The following is a 26,833-nucleotide window of genomic DNA, read 5'->3' on the forward strand; positions in this document are numbered from 1 at the left end:
TGATCCAGCAATCCCACTGCTGGGCATACACACTGAGGAAACCAGAAGGGAAAGAGACACGTGTACCCCAATGTTCATCGCAGCACTGTTTATAATAGCCAGGACATGGAAGCAACCTAGATGTCCATCAGCAGATGAATGGATAAGAAAGCTGTGGTACATATACACAATGGAGTATTACTCAGCCATTAAAAAGAATACATTTGAATCAGTTCTAATGAGGTGGATGAAACTGGAGCCTATTATACAGAGTGAAGTAAGCCAGAAAGAAAAACACCAATACAGTATACTAACGCATATATATGGAATTTAGAAAGAGGGTAATAATAACCCTGTGTACGAGACAGCAAAAGAGACACTGATGTATAGAACAGTCTTATGGACTCTGTGAGAGAGGGAGAGGGTGGGAAGATTTGGGAGAACGGCATTGAAACATGTAAAATATCATGTATGAAACGAGTTGCCAGTCCAGGTTCGATGCACAATACTGGATGCTTGGGGCTGGTGCACTGGGACGACCCAGAGGGATGGAATGGGGAGGGAGGAGGGAGGAGGGTTCAGGATGGGGAACACATGTATACCTGTGGCGGATTCATTTGATATTTGGCAAAACTAATACAATTATGTAAAGTTTAAAAATAAAATAAAATTAAAAAAAAAAAAAGATTGGTGTGTTTCACTGTATTTAAGAAAAACAAACAAACCTCCCATTCCCCCTAAAAGACAAACTACAGCCTGGGAGAAGATCTTTTACCTGCCAAGAGATTCATGTTAAAAATCTATAAAGAACCACCACAGATCAATAAAATCATCAAATAAAATAGGCAAAGGATAGCAACCAGCAATTCACAGAAGAAAAAAAAAACATTTGAAAATATGCTCAACCTCACCAGCAGTCATATCCTTTATCCCATATCCAAGACAGCACTTCATATCCTTTGCACGCACAAAGATTTCGAAGTCTGGGGATATTGAGCACTGGTGAGACCACAGAAAAACTGGATTTGGATACCCTGCTCCGAGCATGGGAACGCAGATTGGCGGTATCTGGGAACGGTGAGGATGCTCATACCTCACAGTTCCATGCCAGGTGTGCCCCAGTGATCTTCAGCTGGAGGGCATCTGCATCTCTCCCGCATGGACGGCAGGGATCCTCACCGCAGCATTGTTTATAACCGGAGAAAAAAGAGAGAGAGAAATGAAAGGTGAGGAAAGGGAAAGGCTAACAATATCTACTGCATCTATCAGCAAGAGAACAGATTAAGTGCAGGAAATCCCCTACATACCAACCTCCACGTTTCGAACTTTCAAAGACGTAAACACGTTTGTGTGTACAATCACATCAGGCATGAGTGAAATTGCAGCTTGCCCTCCATCTCCTATCCTTCAGCTCTACCATCTCCCACTTCCTCTCCCTCCTCTAGTCAGTAACTCTTCTTGCCTGTTCACTTGATGCCAGCCCTGTATGCCAGCTGTTGCCCTGTACTACTATACTCTTCAAGGTATTATCCTGTAAGATTAAAAATGTTTTATTTTTGTATTTATTTTTTATGTATTATTTGTGTGAAAAGTGTTATAAACCTATTATGGTACAGAACTATGTAGCTGATTATGTTAGTTGGGTACCTAGGCTAACTTTGTTGGACTTATGAACAAATTGAACTTAATGAACGTGCTCTCAGAACGGAACTCGTTTGTATGTAGGGGACTTACTGTATGGTGAGTTCATACCACGGACTAAAACTCATCAGTGAAAATAAATGAACTCCAGGGTAGACAGAGTGTCAGAATAAAATGTGAAACAACAAGCCACAGAAGAACATAAACTGTGTATTTCATATACATAAAGTTTAAAAAAAAAAAACAGCAAAACTAAACCACCAATTGTTGAGGGATGCAAATATTTTTGGCCTAAGTATAGAGAAAAGCCAGAACATCAAACACACAACTCAGGATCATGGTTACCTCTGAGAAGGGAGCAAAGCGGGTGGGATGAGGAGGGTTTCAGATGGACTTTAAAAGTGACAGTTGGGCTTCCCTGGTGGCTCAGTGTTAAAGAATCTGCCTACCAATGCAGGAGACACAGGTTCAATCCCTGGTCCAGGAAGAACCCACATGCCAAGGAGCAACGAAGCCCATGTGCCAGAACTACTGAGCCTGTGCCTGGAGTCCATGAGGCACAACTACCGAGTCCATGGGCAACAACTACTGAAGCCCAGGCACGCTGGAGCCCGTACTCCACAAGAGAAGCCACCGCAACGAGAAGCCCACTCCCTGCAACGAAGAGCGGCCCCCACTTGCCACAACTAGAGAAAAGCCCGTGCAGCAACAAAGACCCAGCACCACCAAAAGTAAATAAATAATTAGCAAAATTATTTTTAAAAGTGATGGTTATATTCTTTTTCCCCAAATTGGGTGGCGAGTACACAGACATTCACTGTCAATGGGGGTGGAACTCTGGACGGAGTGACAATCATTAACGTGGTGAAGGGAGGATTCCATGAGATAGAAGCCAAAAAGAAGTGGCTGGGAGGGCTGGGGATGTGGGGAGCTTATGGGTAGGGACGCGGACCGGAAACCAAAGGACTCCATGAATGGTCTTTACCATATACTGCTTATGACAGAGGCAACAGGGTGTCTGCCGACAAACGGGAGAGAGGGGCCACCTTGTCTCCCCAGCCTGACTGCAAACGCCTGTCCATACCAGTGTCCTTCAAGTTCAGCCACCATAGGAGACAGCAGACAGCTGCCGGAGGGGATGCTGAGAGGCTGTCCCGGAGTGGCCAGAGAAGAGGCAGTTGTTGCTCAGTCGCTCAGTTAAGTCTGACTCTTTGCGACCCCATGGGCTGCAGCACACCAGACTTCCCTGTCCTTCACTATCTCCTGGAGCTTGCTCAAACTCATGTCCACTGAGCCGGTGATGCCATCCAACCATCTCATCCTCTGTCGTCCCCTTCCAGGTGGTGCTAGTGGTAAAGAACCCGCCTGCCAATCCAAGAGATGTAGAGAGACGTGGGTTCAACCCCTGAGTCAGGAAGAGCCCCTGGAGGAGGGCATGGCAATCCACTCCAGTGTTCTTGTCTGGGGCAGAGGCAGAACCTGCTTCGATGGATGACCGCCCCTGCGCCCAGTGGCCACTTTACAGTTGGCACAGGCTGCGAGCAGCAGGGCACAAGGGGTCTCTGTGGGCGCCTTCCTGGCGGAGGCTGGGGTCCCAAGAGAGAAGGCCATCTCAGGTCAAGAGTGGGGGCTCTCTCCCAGTTTCATCCACCCCCTGCCCCCATCCCAACTGGAGCTCCTTCACAAGTAAACGCTAGGAAAACAAAGGAAAATTATCCAGCAGGGGCCTTCCCCTCTGTGGAGCGAGGAAGTCTCGGTCTCAAGGTGAACGGGGAAAGAGGAACTCGCTTGGCTGTGCAGGTCACAGGGTCAGCAGGAATTCTGATAAACAAGAGGGACGGTGGCACCAGAGCAGGGTTCGGGTGGGAGGATCACTGAGATCTGGCCACAGGGTCAAGAGGAGGCCAAGGATGCACCCGTCTCAGGGAAATGAAATGGTGGTCATTTACAAGCACAAGTTGTTTAACATTCCAGGGGAGCTGGCTGCTAAGCCAACTCTTCCTGTAGAAGTTTAGGTGGTGGGTGAGTCATTGTTATAAATAGACCAGTGATCAGAAAGTCATCGGAAAGGACACAGTCCCAGAGACACAACCTTGGAGGGAGTAGGAGGGGCCACATACTTGAGAGCTGGGTTCCAAGAGAAACGCAGAGGGAGTGCTCTGACCGGCTACGGTGGAAGAGGAAGCAGACACTTAGCAAGAGGAAGACGCTGCAGGGGACTGACAGGGACCAGCCTCCCGCGTGGCTGAGCTAAGCCCCGCTCACAGCCCACCACTCCCTGGATCAGACCAAGCCATCTCATCTTCTAGAAATTCCTCCAAAGAATTCAGACTGTTCTAGGATCCCAAGAGACCTCATCCACCGAGGCACGGGAGAACAAAACTCTTCATCCAGAATCAGCTCCTTCATTCTCCTACAGTTGGCATGCCTGATGGGTGCTGGGGACACAGACAGCCCCTGCCCTCAAGTTCACAATGACTCAGAAATCTTAGGAAACTTGTCGAAGGGGAGAACACCATCAGGGTAACGAAGCCCTAGGCCCAGAGGAAATCTGAGTCCAGCCCGGGGTGGGGAGAGGTTGCCCAAAAGTTTTTCCTGATCCCCCTGAGGCCAGGCTGGGCGCCCTCCTCTTGGCTTCCCTGTACTCCATCAAATCGTGGGTCATGGAAAGCATTCAACTGTCCTGGAACTGGGCCAAGTCCCAAAGCTGAGAACAAAAGGAGCTAAGAACCTGGTACCTCCACACTCAGAAGGGGAGGCAGGGCTTGCCCAGGCAGCATAAAGCACAAGCCCCAAAAGGACTCAGAAGCCACGGAATCCACCCAAAAAATGTCAAGGGACAGGAAAGGGGGGTTTCACCTAGCATAATGGAAAGCAACGTGAAAAAATAAAAATGCTTCCTGTTTAGACGCCTGTGAACTGACATTCTCCAATAAACCATGAATCACGGGACGATGGCTTCTGTTTCCACAAAGGGACTGTAAGCTCCCTGAGTGGGGAGGACATGTCCCCCTCTGTCCCCAGCACCTGCAGGGTCCCAGGCCCAGTAATGTCGCTGGAGGAACCCGATGCCCAGCTCCCTCCGTTCTCACCTGGGCTCCTCACACTGCATCTCTGGTCGGACTAGCCAACTCCTCAGAACCAGAAGCAGCCACATCTCACACGAGGCATCGACCCTTCGGGGGTCTCCCCTCATCCCAGGGCCCCCGATGTGGGCCTCAGAGTAAAACTCACTTTTGGGAAGACTCGCCCGCCCACCCTGGGCCTTCTGACTTCTCCTCTGGCTCGACCCTCTCCCCTTTTCTGGACTGAGGACCAGGCCCTCAGAGCCTGGCACACTTTATGGAGTGGACATTCCAGATTTCTTCTGGGAAAGCCAAGGGAGGGAGCTGCCCCACCCCCCACAATGACCCACCAGCTGGAGGTCAACAGGAAGTGGCCAAGAAGCCCTGGAGGAGATTCCCTCCTGCAGTGTAGAAAAGCCCCACGTCTATTCAGACAGGAGGTCAGGGAGGGGATGACAGTCCCCGTGAGCAGAGCCGACGGCCCCGGCCTTGGCAACTGAGATGCTGGGGCTGGACAGCTGGTTGGCTGACCCACTGACACAGAGGCCTTCCTCGGGTCTTCCTCCCAACACTGCCCCAAAGTGGGTAAGACATGGGAGGGCAGTTCCGAACCACCAGCCCCCTCAGACACTCCAGTTAGGAGGGCCCAGAGACCCAGCACCCACTCATGTCTCAAGATCCCCAGGGAGGCCTCAGGATACAAGCACATGGCCCCCAAAAGACCTCAAAGGTCACCCAGCGCAATGGTTATCACTGTGCCCCAGGGAGCCCCAGGACCCCGGACAGGGGCAGCACAGCCAAGACCTGGGCCCCTCCTCCCATGTGGGAGCTTAGCTTTTTTTTTAATCAAATATTTGTTTGTTTGTTTATTTGGCTATGACAGGTGTTAGTGCAGTACACAGGCTCTTTAGTTGTGGCATGTAAACTCTGAGTTGCACAATGTAGGATCTTAGTTCCCTGACCAGGAATCGATCCCAGGCCCCTTCTGCTGGGAAAGCAGAGTCTTAGCCACTGGAACACCAGGGAAGTCCCAGAGCTCAGCTTTGATCTGTTCTCCTTATGAATGCAAAAGGAGGTTACCCAGGCAGGGTTTTGTTTCACAGCTGGGGAAACTGGGACCAGAGAGTGGGGAGGACTGGACCAAGGACACTGAAACAGGGAGTCAGGGTCGGGCTAAGGAGCTGGAGCTAAGTGTAGCAGGCACTGGGGAGCCAGGGAAGGTTTCAGGGAGGGAGTGGCAAGCCTGAAACAGGCAGAGAAGAGACCGACTAGGGGATGGCTGAAACTGGCTACACTGGGAGCTGGGAGATGCGGCAAGAACTCAGCGGGAGGGGACGAAGAAGATAAGAAAGAAACAGACCTACTCTGAAGACATACAGATCTGGGTCTTGGCACCTGGCTGAATGGTGCCAGCAAGTATGACCTGGCAGGAATGGGCAAGTGAGCAGAGGGGCCAAAGACAACCCTGAGTTTCTGACGAGGTTGTCTGAGAAGCTGGTGGGGCCTTTAGCAGGAAGAGAGTAGTCAGGGGGCTCAAATTCAGGCAGGTTTGCTTTGAGGAACAGGAAGGACAAGGCCACTGGGGTTGTGGCTTAAGTCTACTTTCCTACAGTGGATTTTTTTAAGCTTTTTATTTTATATTGGAGTGTAGCCAGTTAACAAAGTTGTGATAGTTTCAAGTTAATAGCAAAGGGACAAAGCCATGCATATACATGTATCCATTCTCTCCCAAACTCCCCTCTCGTCCTGGTGGCCATATAACACTGAACAGAGTTTCCTGAGCTATACAGTAGGTCTTCCTACAGTGGGTTTTAAAGTCAGCTAGAGAGACTTCCCTGGAGGTCCAGTGGTTAAGACTCTGCGCTTCCACTGCAGGGAGTGTGGGTTTGACTCCTGACTGGGGACTGAAGATCCCACATGCTATGCAGGAAAGCCAAAAATTAATAAAAATTATTTAAGTAAATTAATTAATTAAAAAATAAAGTCAGCTAAACTTGAGCGCCAGCCCCCTAAGCTCTTCCATCAATTGTTTAATCTCTCTGAGCTCAGTTTCCTCACCTTGTAAACCGAGGGTAATAATAGTTCACACCCTAAAGATTATCAACAGGACTAAGACACCACACGTAAAGTGCCTGGTGCATTTTAACTGCTGATAAGTATTTGCTGTTGTTCTTATTACTGAACTTCCCTGGTGGCTCAGACAGTAAAGAATCTTCCTGCAATGCAAGAGACCCAGGTTCAAGCCCTGGGTTGGGCAGATCTCTTAGAGAAGGGAATGGCAACCCACTCCAGTATTCTTGCCTGGGAAATCTCATGGACCGGGGAGCCTGGCGGGCTACAGTCCATGGGGTTGCAAAGAATCGGGTACAACTGAGTGACTAACGTTACTATTATGTCAAGTTCTTAACATACATAACCTCATGTCATCCTCCCAGCAATCTGCAAAGCTGTTCTTTTCCCAATTTGCAGGAGAGACAAACAGAGGCTCAGAGAGATTAAAAAAGTGACTCAGGGTCACACAGCAAGCATTAAGGCGAGAGCAGAGATTTGAAGCCAGATGCTTCTGGTTCAAAACACAACCTTCCCAGCATCAGCTGTACCTCCACTGCCTTCCTGGGACTGCAGGGCTCTCTCCCACTTCTAGAAAGGGGAGAGTCAACAGATGCGAGAGTGGGTGATAGGTTTGAACCTATAGGACAGAATCACCTGGACATGGTTTGGACAATTTCATTTGTCTCCAGTGGACCCGATGACATTTTCCTTTTTTCTGTCTCCCCACTTTTTCTTCTCTCCCATCAATGAGACTGTACTCTCAACTCCAGTGAATCACCGGAAAATTTAAGTTTAAAAAAAAAAAAATTAAGAGGAACATTGCTCCTACGTAAGCCCCTGCCATCTGTGAATCATTCAAGACAGGTATAATGGACATAATTATAGCTCACCCACAAGCTAGACCCAAAATCAGTCCTAAAGGCTGATTTCAGAATCTAGTGGTTTCCCCAGCAAAGCCCCGGGCAACTCAAACCTGAACGGGTGCTCATGGCCTTGGTCATTTCACTGGGGGCCCAGAGTGGGAGGAACCTGGGTACCATGCCCTGACCCCAGAGACATAGCAATTTTAGAACTCCCCTCCAGCCCCACCCCCACACCAGCTTCACCCACACCACCTTTCCACCCCCACTTTCTCAGGGCTCCTCCCTCCATTTGAACTCATCCTCCTTCTGACCACCTTGCTTCTTATTCCTTTATTTCCTTTAATAAAGCCAGACCTTTATTCCTCCATCACTGTAAAGTCATCTGACCTAGCAAGACGTGGGGCGATATTCAACTCATGATACTACAAATAACACCTTCCTTTACATGTCCAGACGGCCAGGAGCTCGATTATTCACAGGGTTTGTGTGGCAGTTCAGTGAGAGGATGCATGCAAGGTCCCCTCGCACAATGTCTATGTTCAGTAAATGCCAGCTATTATTAGCACTTCCAGCCTCTTCACCATCCTGGGAGATGGACGTCCAGGAGCTCCCAAGTAAGAGGGCCGCCTCCACCCACAGCCTCGGGGCCCCGTATTCTGGTAGCCAGGATAAGGAGTCCCAAGGGGACACGAGTTAGATTGTCAGAGCTGGCAGGTCATCCATACCCAATAGGGAAACTGGGCCCCCAGAAAGGCAGAGACCAGCTCAAAGCCACCCAGTTGGTCAGTGGCAGAATCAGGGCAGGATCCTAAGCCTCCTGCACCCAGGCCTCTTCTCCTTGCACACCAGTACATGTGCCCCCCTCAGAGTCACAGAGATCATGGAGCAAGCTTGATGCGTCTCTGCGATCCCAAGAGATGAGACGAGCTTCTGGGAAATGGGAGGCATTCTGCTCTCAGCTAATTCATTCCAAGATTCTCTAGCTCAAGGTCAGATGCAAAGGGCCTGTGGTCAGTGAGAAGCATGCTCTTGCATGTTAATCTCGCTGGTACCAAAAGGAAAAAAAATACCCCTAGAGTTCTCAGGGAAGAGCCCTGGAATCGGCCTAAAATATCATCAGGAAGCACAGTTTGAAGACCTCCCTTTCCAACCTGCTCTCCAGGACCCCTCTGCAGGGACTGCACCCCCAGACCCATCAGCTCACCACCTCCTCCAGGCCTCAAGACACCCTAAGGTCTCACATTCCCTATAGTCCTTTCCGCATCAGCAATTCAAGAAAGGCCCCTTGCCAGTCTACCGAGACAAAGGCATGGTCCCTCCCCTCCCAGAGCTCATTGGCTGGCCGGTGGAGAAAATACACAAATGGAGAGGAGATAGGTGTGGGCAGAGACAGTCCAGCGAGACCTTGCATGAGTCAAAGTAAAAAGATGTCATCCCAAGAGGCATGTGGTCCTCCCTGCTGCTGTGGTCTTCTTTCCAAGCAAATCAGCTACATCTTTCAAGGGCCCCTCCTCCAGGAAGCCTTCTTTGATATAAACGGTGCAAAAGCGCTCCTCTGAACTTCCACCCTCCATCCTAACTGGGCTGTGACCATTCAGCGCCTTCCCCTGCCCCATAGCTGGGCCCTTGACCCACCTGCAGGGTCTACCCTGCCCCAAGCACAGAGCTAACGTCCACCTGAGGTAGCCTCAACTCCTGACCTTCTGATGGCAAACCGGCCCCTTTCCCAGTTTCCCAGGCTGCCTTTATCTGCTTCCTCCCACAGGAATCCAAGGCAGCAAGAGGCTTAAAAAAAAAAAAAAAAATCTTCCACTCCCTCAGCAGCATAGGGTCCTGGGTTGCAGTGGAGGCTGAGGTTTTGTATCAGAAGGGTCCTGACCCCATCTGCCCCATGATTGGCAGGGAGGAGCAGTGTTCCTCGTCCAGTCAGGGTTCCACCCTCTAGGCTACCAGTAACAAAAACCTCAGCTAACACAGACTTCAGCACACTGAGGGTTATTTTTCTCACATAAGATGTCCAGAGATGTGTGCATGTGTGTGTGCTAAATCACTTCAGTCATGTCTGACTCTTTGCGACCCCATGGATTGTACCCTGCCAGGTTCCTCTGTCCACGGGATTCTCCTGGCAGCAATACTGGAGTGTGTTGCCATTTCCTTCCCCAGGGGATCTTCTCAACCCAGGGATGGAACCTGAGTTTCTTACGTCTCCTGCATTGACAGGTGGGATCTTTACCACTAGTGCCCCCTGAGTGGGACCTTCCTAGTGGTCCAGTGGCTAAGACTCTGAGCTCCCAATGCAGGCGGCCTGGGTTCAATCCCTGGCTGGGGAACTAGATCCCACATGCTGCAACTAAGACCCAGAGCAAACCTGGACTTTTAATGCCCAAGCCAGAGTCCTTCCCAGGCTGCCTCTGGCTGTTTCATTCAGCCAGGGACAGAGCCAGAGGTGGGAGCTTGGATGCTGAAGCCTGATGGAGCCCATCCCAGCCTGGACTCTTGGGGGGTTTCTGGAACTTCTTTGGTTCCAAGGCAAGAGGCACCAGCCAGGAGGGCAGGCTGCAGGGCCCACGGCAGCTCTTGAGAGGCTGGTTCCTACCACCAATCCTTAGGCTGAGCTCTGAATCATAACTAAATGGATAAAAAGCATTTCAAGGGAAATTCTGGGTAAGGCAAGTTAGTACCAGTTGACTCACCTTGAAACTGCCCTCAAGAAGTTCTAATTAATATCTCTAACCCTTCTAGTTTCAAATGTACTCTCCTTGCCTTGGGATTTCACCCCGTGCTCAAAGAAAAAAAAACAGTTAGAACCCTAGAAAGACGCATAAAGGCCTCAATATGGAACACTTTGACGTAGTACATTATGCAATGTACATTTTTTAAAAATTTTCTTTCTTTGTGGCTGTGCTGGGTCTTTGTTGCTACGTGCAGCCTTTCTCTAGTTGCAACTCACAGGCTTCTCATCGCGGTGTCTCCTCTAGTTGCAGAGCATGGGTTCTAGAGCATATGGGCTTCGGTAGCTGCAGCACATGGGCTCATTCACTCCCCGGCATGTGGGACTGAACCCATGTCTCCTGCATTGGCAGGCAGATTCTTTACCACTGAGCCACCAGGGAAGCCTGTATATATTTTAAAATAAAAGCTAAGAAGAGAAAGCTCTTAGACACTGGAGTAATTGCCCCCATTTTCAAGGTTGCTTCTGTTAAAGAGGTACTAACTACCAAAAAAGTAATTTCACCAAAAGGGATCTGCATCAAAGAGACAGTGCACAATGCAAATTAAATGACAAGGGCTATCATGTTTCACTTACCAAATTAGGCTCCCAAATTATTTTAATTATATATCTGCTGTGGCAAGGAATAGAGCAGACCCTCTTGCATGCTCCTGGTGGGTGTTATTAATTGAAACACACTTTCTAGAAAGTAATTTGGTGATACCTATTGAAAACCTGACAAAAGTTCATATCCTTTGATCCACTGTTAGGAATCTCCCCGCAAAGAAGCCATTCAAAATGCTGGCAAAGAGCCAGATGCAAAGAGGTTCATTATAAGTATTTCATAATGAGGGAGAAATAAAAACAGGCTAGATATTCAGCATTAGGCGAACCATCAAGTAAAATGTGGGTCATTCAAAGTATTGCATCTTATCTGGTTACTGGAAGTTTTTGCTAACAGGTGGAAGACCCAAATCAAGGGTTATGATTGAGCAGTGATGTCTGCTCCTTGCAGGACTTTGTGAGGAGGGTGGAGAGCAGACACGTGCTATGCACACAAACGATTCGGTGGAAGACTTGAGGTCACCAAGCAGGAGCAGGAGGTCGCAGTCTCTGGTTTCTGTTCTCATTTGCAGTATGTATGGATTTCCTTTAGCATTTTTGCCTTCTTCAGGCCAGTGCTAATCCACCATGTCTGTCTCTGGACATTCAGATGACTGGGATCTCCTCTAGAACCAGGCACTTTCCCATGTAGAAACCCCAAGACTGAATGACCTCTCTCATCTCTGTTTGCATGATGATTTGTTCTAATTTTTTAAAAAAATGTCCTATGATCAGTATGTAGAAGGTTTAGTAAGTACGGTGGCAGGAGCGGGGAGGAGTAGAAAAATTCACAAAGCCCACATCCCCTAGCTAAGGGTGGGTCAACAGCTCTTTCAAGGACCACCACCTGCTTCAAGATATTTGAGGAACCCAGGAATCTCAAGCCCCACATTTAGATTGAGTTTATCTCAGATTCTAGAGCCCCCAGGCACCTGCCAAAGAAATTTAAAATCCTCTTAAAAGAAAGCATCATTGTTTTACAAATAATTTTTTCCAACACCATTTCCTCCACCAAATAAACAAGGGACAAGACACCATGAGTGAAAACTGGCAGAAAAAATAGACAAGAGATACAAACTAATAGGGAGCCTGGATCCTGGCATTAATCAGACAGGACCACAAAATAACTGTGCCTGCTACGTTCAAAGAGATAAAAGCTAAATTTGAAAAGACTGGCCAAACACTTGACATTATAAGCAGTAACATGTCAGATTTGGAAATGAACCAAATAAAATAATTGAATTTACTCAACTGAAAATATAATAACCAAAATGCCTAGGCAAGATGCCAGCATCACAGACTGTCCCTTTCTGGTCTGTGTTTTGGGGCAGTGGAGAGCTGACACTGAGCCAGGGCTGAAGTTTACTTCTGTCTCGTGTTGAAGCACGTAAGGTTTGTTACCACCAATGCACCTTGAGTCAGGTCGGGAGATTTTGCTTGCTTCTCAGCCCAGACTCTGGAAGTAGCTTTCATATTAATTTCAAAGGCACCAGCAATTATAGCACCCTAGGGTGGTAACTAAGGACTCTAATTTTGATCCCAATGCAAGAGAAAGAGTCTCACCAGAATGCTTGGCTAAGGCAGGAAGGATGAGATATATTTGAGGAAGACTTCTTTCCAAATGTTTGCAAATTTGTTTTAAATTGCTCAACTTTCCTTCTCAGGAAATCTCATCTGTAGAGCAAGCATGACCTCTCTCTTTGCCAACTTTCCTAAAGGATTACTTAGGCCCATTTGCAGTGGTCATCCCAATGTTACTTATAATGGAAGCCCCCTAAGTGTTCAACTGTAGTGGAAGGGCTACATTAATAGGGCCACAGCCACTGATGAACCATTTATTAGCTACCCTGTGCTGGGCTTTCCTGGTGGCTCAGACTGTAAAGAATCTGCCTGCAATGCAAGAGACCCAGGTTCGATCCCTGGGTCAGGAAGATCCCCTGGAAAAAGGAATGGCTACCCACTCTAGTATCCTTTCCTGGATAATTCCATAGACAGAGGAGCCTGCTGGGCTACAGTCCATGGGGTCACAAAGAGTTGGACACGACTTAGCAACTAACACTTGCACTTTTTCACTGTTGCCTCTCAAAGCTGGTGGGGAAAGAGAAGAGGCCAGAGGGGCCATTCCTGGCCCTCCAAACAGCCTGCAGACATCCACAGCTTAAAACTGCAGGCCTGGGGAGAAATAAAGACAAAAAGCTCTAAGATATGAACCAATCCTGAGACAACCTGCCAGCAAGGTCAGTGGGGTAGCTGACTCTGACTTCAGCACCTCTGACCTTCTCTTTACTGATTTAGATGGACAGAAACCCAGGACCTAGCTGCCAAGAGAGCAGCCAGGTTGTTTTGTGGTTCTGGAGTCAAAAGTCTGGATTTTTTACAATATCTATTTATTTATATGGCTGCACCAGGTCTTAGATGCAGCATGCGGGACCTTCAGTGGAGGCATGTGGGATCTAGTTCCCCAACCAGGGATCGAACCTGGGACCTCCTGCACTGGGAGCACGGAGTCTTAGTCACTGGACCACCAAGGAAGTCCCCAACGGTCTGGATTTTATCTTCAGGTATCCGAGGGGAAATATCTCACCACAAGAGCTGGCTTCCCGCCCCAGCCAACACATACGCTCCTGTTTTAACCCAGCCTCGAATGGCACAGGGAAGACCTTGAGACCCTCTGATTGTCTAAGACAGGAACCCAAATAGACAGGACTAAAATAGTCACACGCTCCCAAGTCTCACTCTCTCAGAGGCCACATGAGAACCTGGCCAAGTACAGATGGTCATTTACCTGACGCAGGAGAGAACGAGAGTTGACAGCCAAAATGGGGCAGAACTGGAATTTTAAAACTAGATCTCATGCCAACAACCATCCTCTGTTCTCTGCATCAGTCAAGCTGTGTGTAAGGCTGGACCCCACTGCTCCCTCTCGCACCCCAAGGCTGAGCCATGACTTTCCTAAACATTTTTTAATTGGAGTAAAATTGCTTTACAGTGTTGTCTTGGTGTCTGCTGTATGACCACGTGAATCAGCTATAAGTATACAACTGATAAGAACAGATGTTATACTTCATCTTAGCCAAAAGGCCAAGAAGGGATCCTAAACATTTTAAAAGAGAAAGAACTGACAATATGGTTGCTTTGCCCAAGAGTTCAACAAGATATGTGGTGATTTACTCAAAACCCAACCCTGGAGAAAATACTGCATGATTTTATAAAATCCTCCCTCACTACCTGTAACCTCTTTTACTACATGCTGGGAATTTAAGTCAGGAAAAAAAAAAAAAAAAAAAAAAAAAAACACCTTTCTCATACAAAAAAAAAAAGATAAACATGTGAGGTGATAGATGTTCATGAATGATGGGAATCCTTTCACAAGTGGTACTTACATATCACCAAAATGTGTGCATTTAAGTGTTTTGAGGTGTACTTTAAATACCTTACAATTTTATTTGTCAATTATGCCTCAATAAAGCTGGGGGGGGGAATCCACAATGATTACCCCCCAAAAAAAAGAAATGAAAAAACTTGAGTTTTTTCCCCCCTTGAAGGAAGAGACTTAACATTCAGTGGGTGATTGCTCTGTGCCAGTTAATAAAGTAGACAATTTAAACTAATTACCCCATTCAAGCCCAACTATCAGATGAGAACACTGAGACTTGGCAAGCTTGGCCCTCTCAAAGCTGCATGGCAAAGAAGTGACTGACTCATTACTCAGAGCAGCCTGAGCTCCCTACTAAAGCCCTTTCTCTTAGCCTACTAGCCAGCCAGTAGGGTGGTCCATTCATTCGAGTCAGCCTGGTTTGCCTGGGACTTTCCAGGTTTCATCCATCATCTCAGAAACCCTTCAGTCCAAGGCAAAGTGGAAAAATGTGTCACTATATTGGGCAATTATCCAAGGCTAGGGAAACATTATGACGGCTGCTGGCTGCTAGTTTTCACATCATTTTGGTTTAAATCAAACATTTTTCCTTTTGGTACATCTGAAGCACAGAATATGTCAACACATCCTGACTTCCCCATTTCTGGATTTTCCTTTCTTTTTTTTTTTTTTGGCTGTTGTTGTTCAGCCATTAAGTCATGTCCAACTCTTTGTGACCCCATGGACTGCAGCACACCAGGCTTACCAGACCTTCACCATCTCATAGAGTTTGCTCAGATTCATATCCAGTTAGTTGGTGATGCTATCTAACCATCTCATCCTCTGCTGTCCCCTTCTCCTTTCGCCCTCAATTTTTACCAGCATCAGGGTCTTTTCCAATAAGTCAGCTCTTCATACCAGGTGGCCAAAGTATTGGCACTTCAGCATCAGTCCTTCCAATGAGTATTCAGAGTTGATTTCCTTTAGGATTGACTGGTTTGATCTCCTTGCTGTCCAAGAGAGACTCAAGAGTCTTCTCCAGCACAATTTGAAAGCATCAGTTCTTTGGTGCTCAACCTTCTTTTTGGTCCAACTCTCACATCTATACATGACTACTGGAAAAACCACAGCTTCGATCATATGGATTATTTGTCAGCCAAGTGATGTCTCTGCTTTTTAATACTCTGTCTAGGTTTGTCATAGCTTTTCTTCCTAGCATTTTTTAATTTCATGGCTGCATTTTTATAGCCCTGAAAACACTAACTTCATCCTGAAGTCCATGTACTCTACCCAGGAAAGTAGGAGGCTTGAAAATTAAACAGGAATTGTTGAAAGCCCCATGTTTCTTCCTTAGAGAAAATGGAGTCTCTAGGGGGTGGATATCTCCTCTCAAAACCAGAAGCCCTGAGCTGGTTCTGCCCAATAAATAGCTGTGTGTCCTTTGGTAAGTCCCTTCCTCTCTCTGAGCCTCCATTTGCAACACAGGAGTTTTAAGCGATCCCTCAAGGAGTACACAGGCCTTGATGCTCAGCCCCCTCATTCCACAGATGACAACCAAAGGCCAGAGAAGTAAGGAGGCTTGGCCAAGGTCATCCAGCAGGCTGAAGCACTACAGGAAATCTCAAGAGCTTTGTCCACCCCCTCGAATACACAGCAGAGAAAAAGCAGAGTGTGCTAAGAAACAGAATCTGTTTAATGTTCCCTTCTAAGCCTGTAAGGCAAATGAGCCAAATGCTGCAAGATTAAGGATTCTGATCTTTAAAAACAAATCAGGGTTTAATTTGGGTTTTCTTAAAGCCTCATAAAAAAGGGGAGCTGAATCCTTGACCAAATATTCAGCATTCCAAACTGGGAAGATGAGATAGATTTTAATCCCCTGCGTGAGGAGCGGGTGGGCTGGAGGATGTATGCTTCCATTGGCCTGCATAATTTTCAGATGTGTAAACGGCAGGCCGACTGGAGAAGAGATCAGCCCCAAAGGGCCAGACAGGGAAGGTGGGGGCTCTGAGCAAAGCCAGAACGAGGGCTAACTGGGCTGCACACTGGTGGCCCAGGGAGGTCAAGTAATTTGCTTAAAGTCATCCAGCTAGTAGGTGGAGGAGTCAGGAATTGAAGCCATATCTACATTCAAGTTTAGGGGCCCACTGGCTATGCTGATCAGCTGGTAAAGAATCAGCCTGCAATGCGGGAGACCTGGTCGATCCCTGGGGTTAGGAAGATCCCCAGGAGAAGAAGGGAAATGCTACCCACTCCAGTATTCTGGCCTGGAGAATTCCATGGACTGTACAGTCCATGGGGTCGCAAAGAGTCAGACACAACTGAGAGACTTTCACTTTTCACTTTTGGCTATGCTGTGTAATTTTTGTTATTGTTCAGTTACTCAGTTGTGTCTGACACTTTGCAACCCGTGGACTGCAACACACCAGGCTTCCCTGTCCTTCACTATCCCTCAGAGTTTATTCAAACTCAGTGCATTAAGTCAATAATGCCATCCAACCATCTCATCCTTTGTCTCCCCCTTCTCCCCTGTCCTCAATCTTTCCCAGCACCAAGGTCTTTTCCAATGAGTTGGCCCTTCGCATTATGTGGCCAAAGTATTGGAGCTTCAGCATCAGTTCTTCCAATGAATAGTCAGGGTTGATTTCCTTTAGGACTGACTGGTTTGATCTCCTCACTGTCCAAGGGACTCTCAAGAGTCTTCTGCAGCACCACAATTTGAAAGCATCAATTCTTGGGCACTCAGCCTTCTTTATGTTCCAAGTCTCACATCTGTACATGACTACTGGAAAAACCATAGCTTTGACTAGATGGAGCTTTGTCAGCCAAGTGATGTCTCTCCTTTTTAATATGCTCTCTAGGTTTGTAATAGCTTTTCTTACAAGGAGCAAGCATCTTTTAATTTCATGACTGCAGTAACCATCTGCAGTGATTTTTTAAGAGCTGAAATTTGAATGGAGAAATCAGGGCACCCTTCAATTGTCCAGAGAGTCTGCTATGAACTCTCCAGGTTCTTTCTGGATATTTCTCCTGCTACAATCTTCCAGGCTGTTTCCTTAGCCTCCCTATATGGCATTGAAACTTATTCATTTATTCAGTCATTCACTCAACAAATGTTTACTAAGCATCTACTATGTGCTGGCTTCAATGCACAAGGGGATGTGGGCTGACATGTCCCATCAAGGAAATAAGCCAATCAAGCTGACATGGAGATGTGTCTAAGTCCTGTAGGATTAAGAAAGGTTTCCTGGAGGAAGCAATATTTGCAGTGGCACTTGAGTTGGATTTGAAAGTATCAATGGTCACATCAACATAAAACTTGATTGAACTATTTAGTCATTTACTAGCAGCTTGGGTCCCCCCACCTCCAGGATAGTATCATCAGCTGAAACAAATTTGGGGATTGTCTAGGAATGCCAATTATCCTCAAATATTCCAAAATTAAGCATTATCAGACTCTCAAGGAACTCTATCTCACTTATAGACACTTGCTTCCATCAGTTTTGGGCAGGTAGGGGAGGGAACTCCCAGAGCCCTTGCATCCCTGCACCAGTTACTTCAATAAACACACAGGCCTGTGTGGGCGGTAACGCAGCCTCATGTTAGAGCTGAAGAACAAGCTCAGAGAACGAGGGTGACTTGCCAAGGTCACACCGTTATCCAGGGCAGCTCAGGGGTGCGAATCTAAACCTCACCGCTGCTTTCATGGCTCTATCTGCCTCTGTGTGCCAGACATGAGGAGATGCTTGAAAAACAAAATCTCTCCAAAGAATAGTCCCATAAAGACGTCAAACAGGAAATGATTCTGCACCTCCAGGGAGCTTAGCCTCCTGCTGACACCTCCTGATGGGGGTTCACAGACCTCACCTCCAGGAAGCTCTTGCTCTGCTCAGAAAGACCTAAACGTCTAGAAACCACAGAGGCCCATGTCTAACCTTGAGCTGAGTTGTGTGGCATCCCTGGTGTGCTCAGTGGTGGGTACCAATGAGGGCTGGTGGAGCGGGGGGGTGGTGGTCAGAGATCAGGGGAGACAACTTCATGCTGGCTAAAAAGGCTGGGAAGGGTTTTGACAAGGATATGGAGAAATTGGAAACCTGTGCCTTGTGGGTGCAACTCATGGAAAATATGACAGTTCTTCCAAAAAGTAGAAACAGAACCCCACGTGACACAGCAATTCCACTTCCAGGTATACACCCAAAGAACAGAAAGCAGAGTCTCAGAGAGATATTTGTACACCCATGTTCATAGCAGCCTTACTCACAATAGCTAAAAAGTGGAAACAAGTGAAATGTCCACTGATGGATGAATGGATAAACCAAATGTGGTATATCTATTCAGTGGAATATTATTCAGCCTTCAAAAGGAAGGAAATCCTGACATGTTACAACATGGATGAATCCTGAAGACACTATATTCAGTGGAATAGCTTCCCGGGTGGCACTAGTGGTCAAGACTGCCACTGGCACCAACGCAGGAAACATGAGACAGGGGTTCAATCCCCGGGTCAGGAAGATTCCATGCAGAAGGAAACGGCAACCCACTCATGCCCGGAGAATTTCATGGACAGAGGAACCTGGCAGGCTACAGTCCATAAGGTCGCACAGAGTTGGACATGACTGAAGTGACCTAGCATACACACAAGCCAGACATAAGAAGGACATATATTGTGTGGCTCCACTTATATGGGTAGTATATACTAGAGGAATCAAACTCAAAGGCAGAAAGTAGAATGGTGGCTGCCAGGGGCTGGCGGAATGCACAAATGGGGAACTGTTGAATGAGTACAGAGCTTCAGGTTTGCAAGATGAAAAAGTTCTGGAGATTGGTTGCACAACAACATGAATGTACTTAACACCCCCAAACTGTACACTTAAAAATGGTTAAGATGGTAAATTTCATGTTATGTGTATTTTACCATGATTTTCTTTGCAAATTAAAAGAAAGGGAGTGGGGACAGAAAAGAAGAAAGGAAGGAGGGGAGGAAAGATCAGGAAGGCTTTGGACAGACAAAAGGGGAGGAAGAAGCCATTTGATGGCTGATGCAGATAGAGAATGGTCCTCCAGCACTAACAGACCAGGTTTCTTTCCCCCCACCCCCTGCTCAGCTCAGCTCTACAACTTCAGGGTAGTTTCAGGCTTGATTCTCCAGCTCAGGCTGCAGCAACCACATCCTTCCAGACCCAAATTCAGCCAAAAAGAGCAAGTGTCCCTGCAGAAGTGCAGCAATTCACTCTGGTTGGACCAGCTTAGGTCACCTGCCCACCATCCACCCAGGAGGCAATCAGGGGGCATTGTGATACACTGCTCAGCTTTGGGTTGAATCATGGGTTCTACTCCTGATGCTGGGAGCAGAACTAACTCCACCCAGAAGTTCACAGACCAAAAGCGGGACAGAGATGTTTCGAGGGGAAAATTAGGGCATAGCTACCAAAGAGATAGTAATGGATGGACATGGATGCAGAGTTTCCTGGACTCAGTAGATATTCACCGGTTCCATGTCCTGAAGAGAATCTGAGGTTCAGAGTGGTTTCATGACTTTCCCAAGACAACCGAGCGGTAAGAAGTAGACTGAGGACTCAAGTTCAGGTCTTCTGCTCCAATTCGAAGATATAAACTCTGTGTGTCTTGGGAGGTAAGAGTACTAAAGCCTACAATCGGGCTGGATGGTGATACAGATGAAGGTATCTTCTTGATAGAATGCACCCAGCTTATGGAGAGTTTTACAAGTCAGGAAGAGGAGGCTGAGTTTAGTGAAGAAGGAAATAGGAAACTTCTGTGGGTTTCAGTCGAGACAGTGACAGGGTGGAAGCTGAGACCCACCCCACAAGACTGCTGTCGGGGGATCCAGACTCATCAGTTCAGACGGAAACTCCCTGTTACACCTTGGGGACATTTTCAGAAAGACGGTCTCTGCAAGGCGTGCCTACTCCGCACCCCCACCGCGTGGCTCCAGCCTGTCCTTGGGAGATGCTAAGGGCCCCTCCCCCTTCACCATGTTGTGGCTTTGGCAACCACTTTGGAAACTGCAAGTTTTAAATGAATTTCCACCCCAGAGGAAGTTGAGAAGCAGGCATGTTCCGCCAGGCACTTCTGAGCTCCCAACATTTCTCCTTCCCCTTCAGTCAAAGGATCAAACACTCTTTCACAATGGAAGGAGGGGACAGAGGGAAGAAGCAGGCAGAAGGGTTAACAGAAAGAAAATAAAAGAATAAGAGAATCTCATTTGATCTTAATCAGACAAAGTTTACATCTGAATTATACATTTTTCCCTTCCCTGCTGAGAAAACCAATACATGAGGGAAAACAAATCACATGGTATTTATTTACTTCCCTTGAAATCTCTCTGATTGATTCCAAAAGGATTTAGGAGGCTTCCAAGACTAAACACAGTGGTGACTATGATAATTAGGGACCAAAAAAAGGCAACAAGACCGTGAAGGTAGCAGAGAGAGTATGGATCAGCAGACACCTGAGGGAAAAAAACTGATTTGTGACTTGGAGCTTCAATTTGGCCCCATGTGGGCAAAATACTAGCTCGACATTAGTTTCGTCCTCTGATGATAGAAAGCATTCAAATGCATCTGTGGCCACAAACTTTTTTTTTTTCCTGAGACTCCACTCAAGATGAAATACATTACATGAGACTGACAAATTACATCTGAGCTACAGAGAATAACAAGGGCAGTAAACCCAAAGGGCTTTTGAAGGAGGCGGTGTCCAGAATGGCAATGAACGTTCTACACGGCATTTTTTGTTGCCAAAAGAATAAGCATACTGTTGGACTGAATCATGTGTCCTTTGAGTAGAAAGACGTCCAGCTCATCCCAGGCCTGGATGAGTTAACTGTAGCCAGATGGGCAGTGTGGAAGGTGCTGAGATGTAGAGCTTGTTGACCTGATCTGGACCTACACATGAAGCTGGAGCACACAGAGGAGAGGAGAGGACTATAACCAGCTGCCCATCCGTTCCTGGCCCTTTAAGCAACCTGACCCAATCACACACCCCATCCCTGGAGGTCAATCAAGCACCTTTCCTCCCCATCCCTTAACCCCTGCATGCTTTAAGATCCTGTCGTATCTGAAGTCTTCAGCTACCACTACACAAGTTCAACCTCCAATTAGAATGAATATCTGTAGGTTGCCTCCCCACATCCAGGCTTCCCTGTGGCTCAACTGGTAAAGAACCTGCCTGCAGTGCAGGAGACCTGGGTTCGATCCCTGGGCTGGGAAGATGCCCTGGAGAAGGGAAAGACTACTCACTCCAGTATTCTGGCCCAGAGAATTCCAGGGACTGTATAGTCCATGGGGTCGCAAAGAGTCAGACACAACTGGGCAACTTTCACTTACTTACTTCCTTCCCCACATCCATTCCCTCCTTCTCCCACTTTAGTGTGCCTGAATGTCCTTTGAGAGCACTCTTGCCCCCATTTTCAGCCATGTGGTTTTGGGTGGGATTGATTCTATCCCCAAACCTAGGGCTGAATCCTCTGACTCAACACTTAATGAATCCATACATCACATTTTCCTGACCCTGGTGGTTGCCTTCATGGAAGGACAGTGACCCAGATCAGGAAGCTTAGTTCTGGGAGTTTTGATTTTCTCTTTCTCCTCTGGAAAGAAAGTGGGAAGGATGCAGTCCCCACCACTGCTGGCAGCCACCCTGTGACATGAGGTCAGGGCCAGTTGAAGAAAGAAGTAAATAAAGAAGAAACTAAATGGGAAGATGGGCACGACTGGATTCTAGTGATACCATTTAAACCCAAGCAATGAGCCATTCTTAAAGCCAGGTTTACCCCTGGACTTCCCAATTAACTTGCTTAAACCAGGTTGGGTCCTAATAGATAATCCACCCTTGCCTCCCATGGAGTTAGGATTACCTCATTCTCCCTTCCACTGGGACCCTGACACTTTCTGACAGATCCTGCCCTACCCCACTCCTCTTGAGCCTTTGGTATCTCCTACTAGCTCGGGTAGTAAAGAATCCACCTGCAATGCAGGAGACCCCGGTTTGATACCTGGGTTGGGAAGATTCCCCTGGAGAAAGGATAGGCTACCCACTCCAGTATTCTTGGGCTTCCCTGGTGGCTCAGACAATAAAGAATCCACCTGCAATGCAGGAGACCTGGGTTAGAAAGATCCCCTGGAGGCGAGTATGGCAACCAACTCCAGTATTCTTGCCTGGAGAATCCCCATGGACAGAAGAGCCTGGAGGGCTACAGTCCATGCGGTTGCAAAGAGTTGAACACGACTGAGCGACTAAACACAGCACAACAGAAGGTAGGAACTTCCTACTCCCAGTTTCCACTCTTGATGGTGCCGGTGGAGCAAGCCCTGGCCTCCAAGGAAGACTGGGAATAATTCCAACATCAGTTACAGATGATAAGAGAAAGCTGGATCAATAGGCAAAGTGCAGCAGCTAATCAATCCAAGCAAGCCTTTGGAGGCTCCTGCTCTCAGGAGCTTTGAGAGCCAGACTGAGCGGTGTCTCCAGGAATCCAGGCAGGTGGTACTTAGCAGGCCTGTCAACAGGTAGAAGGCTCCACAGCACCAGATTGGGGTCTGGGGCTAGGACTCCTGATTAGGAGAAGAACTGGCAGAAGCAAGCAGGATTCCCAACTTAGAAAGAGCCAGGCCAATTATTTAGCAAAGAATTCAGGCAAGAAAACATCCAAATACCAGAAGGGGCCAGTTCAGTCTTTGTATCAGAAACCAGGCAGAAGTCCAATGACTTCAGTGATGAAAATATCAGAAACCAGTTTGGAGGCCAAGCTGACCTGACTCTGGGTCCTTAAAGACATCAAGACAGAGCTGGTGCTGCAGCTGAGGGTTCAAGGGCCTGACAGGACAGCTGTGTGCATGCTCAGTCGTGTCCAGCTCTTTGTGACCCTGTGCACTGTAGCCCGCCAGGCTCCTCTTGTCTGTGGGAGCCTCCAGGCAAGAACACTGGAGTGGGTTGCCATGCCCTCCTCCAGGGGATCTTCCCAATCCAGGGATTGAACTCACGTCTTCTGCATTAGGAGGTGGATCTTTATCACTAAGCCACTAAGGAAGCCTCCAAGGACCTGAACTATGTGGTTTTCCACTCAGTGCAAGAAAGCATTTAAAACAGAGACTCTCTCCTACCCCAAATCTACCTTCTCTTCTTACTAAATATTAACCTATAAGCTTTGGTCAAAGTGCCAATGTACCAAACACTGACAAAGGAAAAGGTTGTTGTTTTTTTTCCCATGTTCCCCCTTCTTCATGTTTGGAATGCTGGTTTAAGTAGGAAAGGCCCAGAGCTATGGCAGCCATCTTGCAACCCTGAGGAAACAGCCAACAGATAGTAAAGCCATGGTCTAGAACCTGGTATCAATGGAGCTATTAAACCATCCCTGGGACCACCCTCTCCTGAACTCTTCGTTCTGTGAGGGAACTGAATCTCTCAAGTGTTTAAGCCAGTGGTTCTCAAAGTATGTTCCCAGGCCAGCAGCACCAGCACCATATGGGAATATGTTACAAAGACACATTCTCAGGCCCCAACCAGACCTATAAGAACCTGAAATTCTACAGGAGGGCCCTGCAATCTGAGTTTTACGAAGCCCCTTGGTGATTCTGACGTGTGCTACAGTTTGAGAATTCCTGGCTTAAACCACTGTTTATCAGCTTTTCTGAGACTCAGCTGAAAGCATTTACAATTGACACATTTCTTCACAGCATTCCTGAACTGCTTATGGGATGTCAGGAGGCTGAGGGCAAAGTGGGGTGACTGACATTCAGAAAATCAAGAGAGTTTCAAAGAGGAAATGGAACTCACAAAGGAAAACATAAATAAAAATTAAGCACTTCTAGCCATCAAAATAATCACAAATACAATTAAAATCAAAAGACAACCAAAAGAAAACACTGGGGAGAATCATTGCAACAAACAGGACAACTCTCCAAATCCTCTCTTTGTCAAAAAGACAAAATGTGAAAACTATAAAGGAAAACAATAAAATCCTAAATAAAAAGACAAAAAACACAAAAAAATTTTTACAGAATGGGAACTACAAATGGATAATTACGAGCAAAAATGCTCAACTTCTTAGTAATCAAAGCAACTGTGAATTAGTATGAGATAGGCTGATCCATTGAGTTAGCAAAGATTGAATAAGAGAAACTTCTTGATGAGGTAAGGGCAGAATAAGATGAAGACTTTCCTGCACAGCCAGCAGGGGTGTTTAGATTGGAACTGCCACCATTCTGGAAAGCAACCAGGCCACATTCATCAAGAGATGGTTCGATGTTCATACTGTCTGAAATCAGGAATTCAACGTCCATTTGTCTAATCCAGAGGTCGGCAAAGGCCTGTTTTTGTATGGTCTACAGGCTAAGAATGGTTTTTACATTCTTAAAAGGTCGGAAGAAGAATGAGGAAAGAGAAAGAAGAAAAAAAGAGGAAGGAGAAGAAGGAAAAGATGGGGGGAGGAGAAGGACAGAAGAAACAGCAAACAACAGAGCCCACACTGGGTATAGCTAAATCTATTTTCTATCTGCCTTTTACTGAAAAAAAAAAGTGCCCATCCGTGACTGGTTAGTCTAAAGCAGGGTTGGCAACCCATGGCCCGTGGGTCAAATCCAATCAGCCACCTGTTTTTATAAGTAAAATTGTATTTTAACACATCCACACTCGTTAGTTTGTAGCTAATGGCTGCTTTTGTGCTACCATGGGGAGCTGAGTCGTTATGGCAGAGATTTTATGGCCCACCAAACTTAAAATATTTATTATCTGGCCCTTTACCAAAAGTCTGCCAACTCCTGGTCTAAAGAACTAATCAGAAAGCTAGATTAAAATGTATGCACAGAGATGTTCATCACAGTGTTATTCACAGAAGACCAGTTAAACAAATGATGGATTATTTACCTGAGACAATGAGCAGGCATTTACCTCATACCCTTACGTCTTAAGGACTCAATAAGCAATAGCAATTATCAGTATCTATTTTCTTAGGCTCCAAAATCACTGTAGACAGTGACTGCAGCCATGAAATGAAAAGATGCTTGCTCCTTGGTAGGAAAGCTGTGACAAACCTTGACGGCGTATTAAAAAGCAGAGATATCACTTTGCTGACAAAGGTCCATCTAGTCAAAGCCATGGTTTTTCCAATAATCATATACAGATGTGAGTGTTGGACCATCAAGAAGGCTAAATGTGGAAGAACTGATGCTTTCAAATTGTGGTGCTGGAGAAGAGTCTTTAGAGTCCCTTGAATAGCAAGGAGATCAAACTAGTCAATCCTTAAGGAAATCAACACTGAGCATTCATTGAAAGGACTGAAGCTGAAACTCCAATACTTTGGCCACCTGATGTGAACAGCCAACTCATTGGAAAGAGACCTTGATGCTGGGAAAGATTGAGGGCAGGAGGAGATGGGGATGACAGAGGACGAGATGGTTGGATAGCATCACTGACTCAATGGACATGAGTTTGAGCAAACTCTGGGAGACAATGAAGGACAGGAAGTCCTCGGGGCCACAAAGAGTCAGACATGACTGAACAACAATGGTATATGGAGTCATTTTTGTGTGTTTTCAAAGAACTAGTCATAAAACAGAAAAGCAGGCTTTAGCAATACCTAAATTTGTTTCTTTTGTATTATTTCAATTAAAATTTAAAATATAGAGATGCAGAAGGAAAAAAGGAACTGAAAAGAACGAAGCAAAGCTGCACCAGTATACAGCACAGGGAACTATAGTCCACACCTTGCAATCATCTATAATGGAAAAGAACCTGAAAAAGAATATATTCAATACATATACAGTAAGTTCTCTACAAGAACCTTCAAATTGTGAGCTTTCAAAGGGACGAACATGCTTTCCATCCATGTCAGGCATGAGTGAAATTGCAGCTTGCCCTCCGTCTCCTGTTGCTGATGGTCCTTCAGCTCTACCATCTCCCACTTCCAGTCAGTAACTCTTCTTGAGCATTCACTCGATGCCAGCCCCTGTATGCTGGCTATTATACTGTACCACTGTACTTTTCAAGGCACTGTTCTGTAAGATTTAAAATGTTTATTTTGGGGGGTTGTTTTTAATGTATTATTTATATGAAAAGTATTATAAACCTATTACAGTACTGCGCTATATAGTCAATTGTGCTCATTGGTACCTAGGATAACTCTGTTGGGCTTATGAACAAATTGGATATATGAACACACTCTCAGAATGGAACTCGTTTGTATGTAAGGGATTTCCTGTACATAACTGTATCCCTGTGCTGTATACCTGAAACGAACATAACATTGTAAATTAACTATACTTCAATTTTAAAAATGGGTAAGGGATTTCCCTGGTGGTCCAGTGAGAAGAATCTGCCTTCCAATGCAGGGGACATGGGTTCACTCTGCGGTCAGGGAACTAAGATCCTACATGACACAGCAAACTAAGCCCATACCCTGCAACGAGAGAAGCCTGTGTGTGCTGCAACAAAGACTCAGCACAGCCAAAAAAACTGTCGTGGTTTTTTTTTTTTAATCTCATCAATAATTCTTTTAGGGTTACAGGATCCTGGATAACTTTTCATTTGCTCCCATCTACTTTTCAGCAAT

General features: G+C 46.6%; 1 long non-coding RNA gene and 1 pseudogene across 1 annotated transcript in view; both read right to left on the reverse strand.

Moving 5' to 3' along the window:
• The window catches only part of LOC112583775, an 87,573-nt gene that overhangs the window by 38,631 nt on the left and 22,109 nt on the right, over nucleotides 1-26,833 (reverse strand). The window contains exon 2 of the long non-coding RNA XR_006549656.2: nucleotides 1,073-1,153. This is a non-coding gene — a long non-coding RNA (uncharacterized LOC112583775). The remainder of the gene's footprint in view (nucleotides 1-1,072; nucleotides 1,154-26,833) is intronic.
• On the reverse strand, nucleotides 13,910-14,006 carry LOC112584014 (annotated as a pseudogene).

The sequence above is a fragment of the Bubalus bubalis genome, chromosome 3 (genome assembly GCF_019923935.1).
Source record: "Bubalus bubalis isolate 160015118507 breed Murrah chromosome 3, NDDB_SH_1, whole genome shotgun sequence".
NCBI classification, from domain to species: Eukaryota; Metazoa; Chordata; class Mammalia; order Artiodactyla; family Bovidae; genus Bubalus; species Bubalus bubalis.